Raw genomic sequence first — 14,926 nt, 5'->3', positions numbered from 1 at the left:
CAGCGAACACACCACACATGAAGCCAATTAGTAACTGTCTGATTATGTGAAGATTTAGCTCAACGTTAAAAACATGAACTAAATCTCACTTATTTACACATTATGTATCTATATCTACTAGCTAGAAATGAAACATTTTATTCTAACGCAGCCGAAACTCTGGCTTTGTTCCCCACACAGGAAGAGAGTTTGAGGCCCATTTCTGGTTTTCCCTTTCTGGCCTGTGTTAAAAGCAGCTGTTGAACTCACTCACTCACTCACTCACATATTATGTTTAACGCCAGAAAGATATCATTTGTTTTCATGGGTACAGTGTGTGCAGCCCATTCCCGGTGTTAATATTAAGCTATACAAACAGATAACTCAAGTTGGGTGAGTGTGTATATTTTTACGCCGCGCTCATCATTATTCCAGATATATGGCGGTGGTCTGGACAGACAATCCTGTGATCAACAGCATGAGCATCGATCTGCGCAATTGGGAACCGATGACATGTGTCAACCATGTCAGCGAGCCTGACCACCCGACGCCTTTAGTCGCCCCTCACGACAAGCATAGTCGCCTTTTGTCGAAAACATGCGTTGCTGAAGATTTCTTCTATCCCGGATCTTCACGGATCAGTTAAAAAGGAGCCCCATTGAGCTGATTGATTTAGAACCTGACTAAATCCATAATTGCTTCAACATGAGTTTCATCATTGTAGATAGACTAGTCACTAGTCTCTGAACATGTTTTACGGTAAAAAAATAAAATATATCGAAAAAGATCCCTGCAGCTGTGGAAATCTAGACTTGCCACATTTTCTAGACTTGCACGGGCTTTTTGGATAATTTGGTTCAGGGTCTGTATTACATACTATGCATTGTTGAAAGAGCTGGACGGATGGCTGCATAATGGATCTCAGTGATCGAGTGAGTGAGTGAGTTTAGTTTTACGCCGCACTTAGCAATATTCCAGTTATATGGTGGAGGTCTGTAAATAATTGAGTCTGGACCACACAATCCAGTGATCAACAACATGAGCATCGATCTGCGCAAATGGGAACCGATGACATGTGTCAGCCAAGTCAGCGAGCCTGACCACCCGATCCCGTTAGTCGCTTCTCACGACAAGCTTAGTCGCCTTTTACGGCAGGCATGGGTTGCTGAAGGCCTATTCTACCACGGGACGATCTCACTACTTAAGTGACAGACCGAGGATATGGCGATAGTCTAATGATTCCATACTGTCACGGTCCTTAACATTGTAATTGTCCCAAATACTCTAATTTCAACAGGGTGGAGTGTTAGCCTGGTTGACCTAAGAACAAACTATTTTGGTATTTCAGGAGTCTGGTGCCAACTCGAGTCACTCTCGTCGGGATTCCATCCACCAACTCGTAAAGATACAAGTTAGAATTGGTAGCTAGCTATTTTCAGTAATCCATGTTTGTCGTAAGAGGCGACAATCGGGATAAGGTGGCCAGACTCGCTAACTTTGTTGACCCATGTCAAAATATTCCAATTCTCACACATCGGCGCTTATGCTGTTGATTACTGACTTGTTGTGCCCACAGTCAATTATTTTACATGTCGTTGCCATACAGATGGAATATTGATAAATGCGGCGTTAAACAACATACAATGTAAACCAAAAAGGGAATGAAAGCACCTAGATGGTATATGCTGATGGTCTCATTATCAGGGGGACAATGTGCAAGATGTAGTTGTGGTTTATATTGTGTTTCCATCACCGATATACCGATTTGTGGCGGGGTAGCCAGTGGTAGGAGCTTTCTCTCGTCAAGCCGAAACCCTGGGTTTGCTTCCTTCATAACAACACTGTGTGTAGTGGTTAAAATTCTCCCATCGTCACGAGAAGACCTAGTTTTGACTCCCCACATAGGAAGAGAGTTTGAGGCCCATTTCTGGTTTTCCCTTTCTGGCCTGTGTTAAAAGCAGCTGTTGAACTCACTCACTCACTCACTCACCCACTCACTCACTCACATATAATGTTTAACGTAAGAAAGGCATCATTTGTTTTCATGGGTACAGTGTGTGTAGCCCACTCCTGGTGTCCCCCGCTGTGGTATTGCTGGAATATTGCTAAAAGCAGCGTAAAACTAAACTCACTCGCAAACTCACTCATTAGTTTTCAGAATGTGCAGAATTTGCATAAATGAGTTGAAAAAATAGTTTTTCAAATAATATTTTTTCAATTCACTTGAATATGACGTGAATGTGTGACGGGAGTACGTGATTTGTGCCACAGAATATATTGATTTGAATGTGTGACTTATCATGACTGAAATATGTGACTTGTTTGATTGAAATATGTGACTTGTGTGGTAGCAATTTGTGATTTGTATGATGGCAATATGGGGCTGTTGTGATGGGAACATCTGACTGGTATTATTGGAATCTGTGACTTGTTTCAATTGAATATGCGACTTGTTTTAAGGGAACATGCTCGGCATAAATGAGTGTACAGTATATTATGGAACTGACTTGACCGGAATATATGACATATGTGATTTAAATTGCCGATCGGGTCCCTTTGGGACCGTTAAAATAAGCCAGTCAAATCTGCTAAGTCGAGAGAAGTTGCAATTATTGGACTATGATAACGAGTTTACATGACTGTAACATTGCTGAGTCGGACGTTATACACAAATTAAACGTTTCTCAACTGATTAAACGTTGCTCAACTTACCTAACCATTTTTACAGGATATGTTTTTTTCAGCATGTACACAGTAACTCATGACCACAAAATGCACACGGTCACCCTGTTCTTTCCGCAATGCTGTATCAGCTCTTTTAGGATAGGGTGTGGCTCGGATGTGAAACTGATACCGCCATGAAATATAACCATGTTCATTCATTGACGTAACGGGACCCATTCTCGGCGAACATGCACTTCCCAAGTCACGGCATTCCTCGCGAGATTTATCAACTGATGACGTAACCCACATCCGTACATTAAACAGGTGTTATCAGAACGCAGCTCTGGCTCGCAGGCATTCAGCGACGCTTAAGTGTAGACTAACGCCTAGTCTCTGATTATATATATTATTTTGATAAAACCAAGATATTATATTTCAAATGAAAAGAAACCCCGGAGAGCTGGTAGATTCCAGAGCTTAAGTTACATCAAGGCTTGTTTCATTTACGGTGCTTGCATTGTCGAAAGGGCTTCGTGAAAACAAACTTTTTCAGTTCCGGGATTGTGAGCGAGTGAGTGAGTGAGTGAAGGTGTGAGTGAGTATGTGAGTGAGTATGGTGTTACGCTGATTTAGCAAAATTCCAGCAACATCACGAAGTGGGACACCGGAAATGGGCTTCGCGCATTGTACCCATGTGGAGAATCGAACCCGAGCTTTTGGTATGTGGAGCGGTCCCATCCTTGGGTAGTACATTTATTATCATTTAAAAGCTCTGCAATCCTAAAATCCAGAACCTGTCAATTCTCTGATTTCGTCCACCCTCATTATTCATCATCCTACATAAACCAGCTTCATTCTCCATCATTATTCATCACAATGGATAAACCAGCTTCATCCTCCATCATTATTCATCACCCTGCATAAATCAGCTTCATCCTCCACCATTATTCATCACCCTACATAAACCAGCTTCATCCTAAATCATTATTCATCACCCTACATAAACCAGCTTCATCCTAAATCATTATTCATCACCCTACATAAACCAGCTTCATCCTCTATCATTATTCATCACCCTGGATAAACCAGCTTCACCCTCCATCATTATTCATCACCCTGCATAAATCAGCTTCAATCTAAATCATTATTCATCACCCTACATAAACCAGCTTCATCCTCCATCATTATTCATCATCCTACATAAACCAGCTTCATCCTCCATCATTATTCATCATCCTACATAAACCAGCTTCATCCTCCATCATCATTCATCATCCTACATAAATCAGCTTCATCCTCCACCATCATTCATCATCCTACATAAGCCAGCTTCATCCTCCATCATTATTCATCATCCTGCATAAACCAGCTTCATCCTCCATCATTATTCATCATCCTACATAAACCAGCTTCATCCTCCACCATCATTCATCATCCTACATAAACCAGCTTTATCTTCCATCATTATTCATCACCCTACATAAACCAGCTTCATCCTACATAAACCAGCTTCATCCTCCATCATTATTCATCACCCTACATAAACCAGCTTCATCGCACACCATCATTCATCATCCTACATAAACCAGCTTCATCCTCCATCATTATTCATCACCTTACATAAACCAGCTTCATCCTCCATCATCATTCATCACTCTACATATACCAGCTTCATCGTACACCATTTTTCATGATCCTACATACACCAGTTTCATCGTCCATCAATATTCAACACCCTGCATAAATCAGCTTCATCCTCCACCATTATTCATCACCCTACATAAACCAGCTTCATCCTAAATCATTATTCATCATCCTACATAAACCAGCTTCATCCTAAATCATTATTCATCACCCTACATAAACCAGCTTCATCCTCTATCATTATTCATCACCCTGGATAAACCAGCTTCACCCTCCATCATTATTCATCACCCTGCATAAATCAGCTTCAATCTAAATCATTATTCATCACCCTACATAAACCAGCTTCATCCTCCATCATTATTCATCATCCTACATAAACCAGCTTCATCCTCCATCATTATTCATCATCCTACATAAACCAGCTTCATCCTCCATCATCATTCATCATCCTACATAAATCAGCTTCATCCTCCACCATCATTCATCATCCTACATAAGCCAGCTTCATCCTCCATCATTATTCATCATCCTGCATAAACCAGCTTCATCCTCCATCATTATTCATCATCCTACATAAACCAGCTTCATCCTCCACCATCATTCATCATCCTACATAAACCAGCTTTATCTTCCATCATTATTCATCACCCTACATAAACCAGCTTCATCCTAAATCATTATTCATCACCCTACATAAACCAGCTTCATCCTCTATCATTATTCATCACCATGGATAAACCAGCTTCACCCTCCATCATTATTCATCACCCTGCATAAACCAGCTTCATCCTAAATCACTATTCATCACCCTACATAAACCAGCTTCATCCTCCATCATTATTCATCATCCTACATAAACCAGCTTCATCCTCCATCATTATTCATCATCCTACATAAACCAGCTTCATCTTCCATCATTATTCATGATCCTACATAAACCAGCTTCATCCTCCATCATTATTCATCACACTACATAAATCAGCTTCATCCCCCATCATCATTCATCACCCTACATAAGCCAGCTTCATCCTCCATCATTATTCATCATCCTACATAAACCAGCTTCATCCTCCATCATGATTCATCATCCTACATAAACCAGCTTCATCCTCCACCATCATTCATCACCCTACATAAACCAGCTTCATCCTCCATCATTATTGATCACCCTACATAAACCAACTTCATTGCACACCATCATTCATCATCCTACATACACCAGCTTCATCATCCACCATCATTCATCATCCTACATAAACCAGCTTCATCCTCCATCATTATTCATCACCCTACATAAACCAGCTTCATCGCACACCATCATTCATGATCCTACATAAAACAGCTTCATCCTCCATCATTATTCATCACCCTGCATAAACCAGCTTCATCCTCCACCATCATTCATCACCCTACATAAACCAGCTTCATCCTCCATCATTATTCATCACCCTACATAAACCAGCTTCATCGCACACCATCATTCATCATCCTACATAAACCAGCTTCATCCTCCACCATCATTCATCACCCTACATAAACCAGCTTCATCCTCCATCATTATTCATCACCCTACATAAACCAGCTTCATCTTCCATCATTGTTCATCACCCTACATAAACCAGCTTCATCCTCCACCATCATTCATCATCCTACATAAACCAGCTTCATCCTCCACCATCATTCATCATCCTACATAAACCAGCTTCATCCTCCATCATTATTCATCAACCTACATAAACCAGCTTCATCTTCCATCATTATTCATCATCCTACATGCACCAGCTTCATCCTCCATCATTATTCATCACCCTACATAAACCAGCTTCATCCTCCACCATCATTCATCACCCTACATAAACCAGCTTCATCCTCCATCATTATTCATCACCCTACATAAACCAGCTTCATCGCACACCATCATTCATCATCCTACATAAACCAGCTTCATCCTCCACCATCATTCATCATCCTACATAAACCAGCTTCATCCTCCATCATTATTCATCACCCTACATAAACCAGCTTCATCGCACACCATCATTCATCATCCTACATACACCAGCTTCATCCTCCATCATTATTCATCACCCGGCATAAACCAGATTCATCCTCCACCATCATTCATCACCCTACATAAACCAGCTTCATCCCCCATCATTATTCATCCCCCTACATAAACCAGCTTCATCGCACACCATCATTCATCATGCTACATAAGCCAGCTTCATCCTCCACCATCATTCATCATCCTACATAAACCAGCTTCATCCTCCATCATTATTCATCACCCTACATAAACCAGCTTCATCGCACACCATCATTCATCATCCTACATAAACCAGCTTCATCCTCCATCATTATTCATCACCCTACATAAACCAGCTTCATCCTCCATCATCATTCATCACTCTACATATACCAGCTTCATCGTACACCATTATTCATGATCCTACACGCACCAGCTTCATCGCACACCATCATTCATCATCCTACATAAACCAGCTTCATCCTCCATCATTATTCATCACCCTACATAAACCAGCTTCATCCTCCATCATCATTCATCACTCTACATATACCAGCTTCATCGTACACCATTATTCATGATCCTACACGCACCAGCTTCATCGCACACCATCATTCATCACCCTACATAAACCAGCTCCATCGCACACCATCATTCATGATCCTACATAAACCAGCTTCATCCTCCATCATTATTCATCACCCTGCATAAACCAGCTTCATCCTCCACCATCATTCATCACCCTACATAAACCAGCTTCATCCTCCATCATTATTCATCACCCTACATAAACCAGCTTCATCGCACACCATCATTCATCATCCTACATAAACCAGCTTCATCCTCCACCATCATTCATCACCCTACATAAACCAGCTTCATCCTCCATCATTATTCATCACCCTACATAAACCAGCTTCATCTTCCATCATTGTTCATCACCCTACATAAACCAGCTTCATCCTCCACCATCATTCATCATCCTACATAAACCAGCTTCATCCTCCACCATCATTCATCATCCTACATAAACCAGCTTCATCCTCCATCATTATTCATCAACCTACATAAACCAGCTTCATCTTCCATCATTATTCATCATCCTACATGCACCAGCTTCATCCTCCATCATTATTCATCACCCTACATAAACCAGCTTCATCCTCCACCATCATTCATCACCCTACATAAACCAGCTTCATCCTCCATCATTATTCATCACCCTACATAAACCAGCTTCATCGCACACCATCATTCATCATCCTACATAAACCAGCTTCATCCTCCACCATCATTCATCATCCTACATAAACCAGCTTCATCCTCCATCATTATTCATCACCCTACATAAACCAGCTTCATCGCACACCATCATTCATCATCCTACATACACCAGCTTCATCCTCCATCATTATTCATCACCCGGCATAAACCAGATTCATCCTCCACCATCATTCATCACCCTACATAAACCAGCTTCATCCCCCATCATTATTCATCCCCCTACATAAACCAGCTTCATCGCACACCATCATTCATCATGCTACATAAACCAGCTTCATCCTCCACCATCATTCATCATCCTACATAAACCAGCTTCATCCTCCATCATTATTCATCACCCTACATAAACCAGCTTCATCGCACACCATCATTCATCATCCTACATAAACCAGCTTCATCCTCCATCATTATTCATCACCCTACATAAACCAGCTTCATCCTCCATCATCATTCATCACTCTACATATACCAGCTTCATCGTACACCATTATTCATGATCCTACACGCACCAGCTTCATCGCACACCATCATTCATCATCCTACATAAACCAGCTTCATCCTCCATCATTATTCATCACCCTACATAAACCAGCTTCATCCTCCATCATCATTCATCACTCTACATATACCAGCTTCATCGTACACCATTATTCATGATCCTACACGCACCAGCTTCATCGCACACCATCATTCATCACCCTACATAAACCAGCTCCATCGCACACCATCATTCATGATCCTACATAAACCAGCTTCATCCTCCATCATTATTCATCACCCTGCATAAACCAGCTTCATCCTCCACCATCATTCATCACCCTACATAAACCAGCTTCATCCTCCATCATTATTCATCACCCTACATAAACCAGCTTCATCGCACACCATCATTCATCATCCTGCATAAACCAGCTTCATCCTCCACCATCATTCATCACCCTACATAAACCAGCTTCATCCTCCATCATTATTCATCACCCTACATAAACCAGCTTCATCTTCCATCATTGTTCATCACCCTACATAAACCAGCTTCATCGCACACCATCATTCATCATCCTACATAAACCAGCTTCATCCTCCACCATCATTCATCATCCTACATAAACCAGCTTCATCCTCCATCATTATTCATCAACCTACATAAACCAGCTTCATCTTCCATCATTATTCATCATCCTACATGCACCAGCTTCATCCTCCATCATTATTCATCACCCTACATAAACCAGCTTCATCCTCCACCATCATTCATCACCCTACATAAACCAGCTTCATCCTCCATCATTATTCATCACCCTACATAAACCAGCTTCATCGCACACCATCATTCATCATCCTACATAAACCAGCTTCATCCTCCACCATCATTCATCATCCTACATAAACCAGCTTCATCCTCCATCATTATTCATCACCCTACATAAACCAGCTTCATCGCACACCATCATTCATCATCCTACATACACCAGCTTCATCCTCCATCATTATTCATCACCCTGCATAGACCAGATTCATCCTCCACCATCATTCATCACCCTACATAAACCAGCTTCATCCCCCATCATTATTCATCCCCCTACATAAACCAGCTTCATCGCACACCATCATTCATCATGCTACATAAACCAGCTTCATCCTCCACCATAATTCATCATCCTACATAAACCAGCTTCATCCTCCATCATTATTCATCACCCTACATAAACCAGCTTCATCGCACACCATCATTCATCATCCTACATAAACCAGCTTCATCCTCCATCAGTATTCATCACCCTACATAAACCAGCTTCATCCTCCATCATCATTCATCACTCTACATATACCATCTTCATCGTACACCATTATTCATGATCCTACACGCACCAGCTTCATCGCACACCATCATTCATCATCCTACATAAACCAGCTTCATCCTCCATCATTATTCATCACCCTACATAAACCAGCTTCATCGCACACCATCATTCATCATCCTACATAAACCAGCTTCATCCTCCATCATTATTCATCACCTTACATAAACCAGCTTCATCCTCCATCATCATTCATCACTCTACATATACCAGCTTCATCGTACACCATTTTTCATGATCCTACATACACCAGTTTCATCGTCCATCAATATTCAACATCCTGCATAAACCAGCTTCATCTTCCATCATTATTCATCATCCTACATAAACCAGCTTCATCCTCCATCATTATTCATCATCCTACATAAATCAGCTTCATCCTCCACCATCATTCATCACCCTACATAAGCCAGCTTCATCCTCCATCATTATTCATCATCCTGCATAAACCAGCTTCATCCTCCACCATTATTCATCATCCTACATAAACCAGCTTCATCCTCCACCATTATTCACCACCCTACATAAACCAGCTTCATCCTCCATCATTATTCATCATCCTACATAAACCAGCTTCATCCTCCATCATTATTCATCATCCTACATAAACCAGCTTCATCCTCCATCATAATTCATCATCCTACATAAACCAGCTTCATCCTCCATCATTATTCATCATCCTACATAAACCAGCTTCATCCTCCATCATTATTCATCATCCTACATAAACCAGCTTCATCCTCCATCATTATTCATCACCCTACATAAACCAGCTTCATCCTCCATCATTATTCATCATCCTACATAAACCAGCTTCATCCTCCATCATTATTCATCACCCTACATAAACCAGCTTCATCCTCCATCATTATTCATCACCCTACATAAACCAGCTTCATCCTGCATCATTATTCATCATCCTACATAAACCAGCTTCATCCTCCATCATTATTCATCATCCTACATAAACCAGCTTCATCCTCCATCATTATTCATCACCCTACATAAGCCATCTTCATCTTCCATCATTATTAATCATCCTGCATAAACCAGCTTCATCCTCCATCATTATTCATCATCCTACATAAACCAGCTTCATCCTCCACCATCATTCATCACCCTACATAAACCAGCTTCATCCTCCATCATTATTCATAATCCTACATAAACCAGCTTCATCCTCCATCATTATTCATCATCCTACATAAACCAGCTTCATCCTCTATCATTATTCATCATCCTACATAAACCAGCTTCATCCTCCATCATTATTCATCACCCTACATAAACCAGCTTCATCCTCCACCATTATTCATCACCCTACATAAACCAGCTTCATCCTCCATCATTATTCATCACCCTACATAAACCAGCTTCATCCTCCATCATTATTCATCACCCTACATAAACCAGCTTCATCGTCCATCATTGTTCATGATCCTACATAAACCAGCTTCATCCTCCATCATTATTCATCACCCTACATAAACCAGCTTCATCCTCCATCATTATTCATCACCCTGCATGAACCAGCTTCATCCTCCACCATCATTCATCACCCTACATAAACCAGCTTCATCCTCCATCATGATTCATCACCCTACATAAACCAGCTTCATCGCACACCATCATTCATCATCCTGCATAAACCAGCTTCATCCTCCACCATCATTCATCACCCTACATAAACCAGCTTCATCCTCCATCATTATTCATCACCCTACATAAACCAGCTTCATCTTCCATCATTATTCATCACCCTACATAAACCAGCTTCATCGCACACCATCATTCATCATCCTACATAAACCAGCTTCATCCTCCACCATCATTCATCATCCTACATAAACCAGCTTCATCCTCCATCATTATTCATCATCCTACATAAACCAGCTTCATCTTCCATCATTATTCATCATCCTACATACACCAGCTTCATCCTCCATCATTATTCATCATCCTACATAAAGCAGCTTCATCCTCCACCATCATTCATCCCCCTACATAAACCAGCTTCATCCTCCATCATTGTTCATCACCCTACATAAACCAGCTTCATCGCACACCATCATTCATCATCCTACATAAACCAGCTTCATCCTCCACCATCATTCATCATCCTACATAAACCAGGTTCATCCTTCATCATTATTCATCACCCTACATAAACCAGCTTCATCGCACACCATCATTCATCATCCTACATACACCAGCTTCATCCTCCATCATTATTCATCACCCTGCATAAACCAGATTCATCCTCCACCGTCATTCATCACCCTACATAAACCAGCTTCATCCCCCATCATTATTCATCCCCCTACATAAACCAGCTTCATCGCACACCATCATTCATCATGCTACATAAACCAGCTTCATCCTCCACCATCATTCATCATCCTACATAAATCAGCTTCATCCTCCATCATTATTCATCACCCTACATAAACCAGCTTCATCGCACACCATCATTCATCATCCTACATAAACCAGCTTCATCGCACACCATCATTCATCATCCTACATAAACCAGCTTCATCGCACACCATCATTCATCATCCTACATAAACCAGCTTCATCCTCCATCATCATTCATCACTCTACATATACCATCTTCATCGTACACCATTATTCATGATCCTACATGCACCAGCTTCATCGCACACCATCATTCATCATCCTACATAAACCAGGTTCATCCTCCATCATTATTCATCACCCTACATAAACCAGCTTCATCGCACACCATCATTCATCATCCTACATAAACCAGCTTCACCCTCCATCATTATTCATGACCCTACATAAACCAGCTTCATCCTCCATCATTATTCATCACTCTACATAAACCAGCTTCATCCTCCATCATTATTCATGACCCTACATAAACCAGCTTCATCTTCCATCATTATTCATCACCCTACATAAACCAGCTTCATCCTCCATCATTATTCATCACCCTACATAAACCAGCTTCATCCTCCATCATTATTCATGACCCTACATAAACCAGCTTCATCCTCCATCATCATTCATCACTCTACATATACCAGCTTCATCGTACACCATTATTCATGATCCTACATACACCAGTTTCATCGTCCATCAATATTCAACATCCTGCATAGACCAGTTTCATCCGATATTCATCACGTGTTTATTAAACACATTTCCCATATACAACGCGTTTGCAGATAATCCTCAGCTGAATATATTCAATCTCTACTGGGCATCCCCATTCCACGTGAAACCAGCATCACGGACAAGTCGTTAAAAAATTGTAGAAAATCTGTTCACTGATGTAAGAGTTTTTAAACCCAAGAGCCCCCTGCGTTACAATCTTTTCGTTTTGTTCAGATTTATTTAAAAAAATGCTTTGCACATCTGTCAATGTCAGCATCTGCAGCCTCGGTGATCCGGGCTCGCCAGACATGTGGTCTTAACAACAGCGCATCCAGGTAGCTTGGCACCAGCCTGGGAATCAGAGACGGCACGGGGTCGTCGGTAAATCCAACTTAGTTCCGGCAAATTCCGACATTGTTTTGGCGTGACCCGATTCGCGGAGGGGTCACCTCGAACGAAGAATGGCAATGCTTTGACCCACTTATTTTTCTTCTTTAAGTGTTGATTGCAAAATTTAAATACTCCGCACGTACCATTAATATCGTGTCTGGAAATATTTGTTTTTCAATGTTTATGGATCACAAAAGTTGAAGAAATAACAATATAAAATGTTGAGACATTTAGAAATTATCTGTGATGGTAAATGTGTAGTAAGGAGTTAAGTCAAATTCCACTGTAAGTCTCAATGGCCTCGCAGAAGCTTCCAGTTCGGTAAAATATGTTAACCTGAGCAGGTTGCGTTACCCGAACCGTCTTGTAAATTAACCGCAGGTATGGAACCCTTGTAGGGCCTTGTCTACTTTACGTAGTTTTTATACCCGTGAATATACGTTTTAGAACAGGTCTTCAGTAACCCTTCCTTGTAAGAGAAGACTAACGGGGATCGGGTGGTCTGGCTCGCTGACTCACATCCTAATTGTGTAGATCGATGCTCGTGCTGTTGATCACTGGATTGTCTGGTCCAAGCTGTGTTATTTACACCGCCACCATATAGCTGGAATATTGCTGAGTATGGCGCAATACTGAACTCACTCACTCACACAATGTGCCCACAAGGGAATCGAACCCAGGTCTTCAACGTGACGTGCTAACAGAGTTTTGTTTAACGCCATTTTAATTGTGTTGCAGCACAAACACCAGTCCAACTTATCCTTATTTGCCAGTAGCTGTAACAGCTGCAGTAGTAGTAGTAGCTGTAACAGCAACAGCAGTAGTTGTAGTAGAAGCAGTAGTAGCTGTAACAGCAACAGCAGTAGTTGTAGTAGAAGCAGTAGTAGCTGTAACAGCAACAGCAGTAGTTGTAGTAGAAGCAGTAGTAGCTGTAACAGCAACAGCAGTAGTTGTAGTAGAAGCAGTAGTAACTGTAACAGCAACAGCAGTAGTTGTAGTAGAAGCAGTAGTAACTGTAACAGCAGCAGTAGTTGTAGTAGAAGCAGTAGTAGCTGTAACAGCAACAGCAACAGTTGTAGTGGAAGCAGTAGTAGCTGTAACAGCAGCAGTAGTTTACGTAGTGTTTACTGAGTGAGTGAGGTTTAACTCCGCCCTGAACATTATCCAGAAATATAACGATCTATGAGCTTAATGTGGGAGAGAACCCGAAATTACGTAGGCTTCAGACGTTTACTCCCTACATGAAACCCACGTGCATAATGCTGACAAACCCGTAAACAAGAATCGAACCTCGTAAGCGGGACCAACTCTGTCCCGCACTTGGCCAATTGGACTACCCGGGAACACATACAATACTTAGTATTTTTCACATATTGTGCTCTTTTTACGGTATTTTGTTTTTGTGCCAGTCCAGTATTTTAGCGGGAGTCGTTGACTAGAGTTGTGTCCCGTAGATGAAGCAGATCCTTATGATCGTGGGTTAGAATCTGTGTTTTCATCATTCTATCATGTAAGACGGTAGGTGGTACAGTTCACAGAATGGATGGACAACCCCTTTGTATAACACAACGTAATCATAAACGTCCCATGTGTTAAGCGTATGGATCTATAACATGTGATAACCTTTTCATATTGAGTGCTATAGTAATACAAAGAGTGTAGTTTAAGCATATACAGTGGAAGCTGTCAAATCCAAAAAGTTGTCAACACCGGATAAAATCCAAGTCCGTTCTGCGGCTGGCACATCTAATCATGAGCTCTGCAATCCTGCACATTCTCAAAAACGGATTATTTTTACAGTCCTAATACGTGCCGGATTAGACAGCTTCCAATGTAGTAAGATTAAAATGGCGAAGACACTAAGGGAACACAAACTAGGGCCACCCCATCAAGACCCTCACGTCGACCAGCAAAGTGCCTGTCGATAATGTCACCATTACATAGTCTAGTGGTG

This window comes from Haliotis asinina, chromosome 4 (genome assembly GCF_037392515.1).
Source record: "Haliotis asinina isolate JCU_RB_2024 chromosome 4, JCU_Hal_asi_v2, whole genome shotgun sequence".
NCBI lineage: Eukaryota > Metazoa > Mollusca > Gastropoda > Lepetellida > Haliotidae > Haliotis > Haliotis asinina.
The sequence above is the reverse complement of the archived record's forward strand: the minus strand, read 5'-3'. Positions refer to the sequence as shown.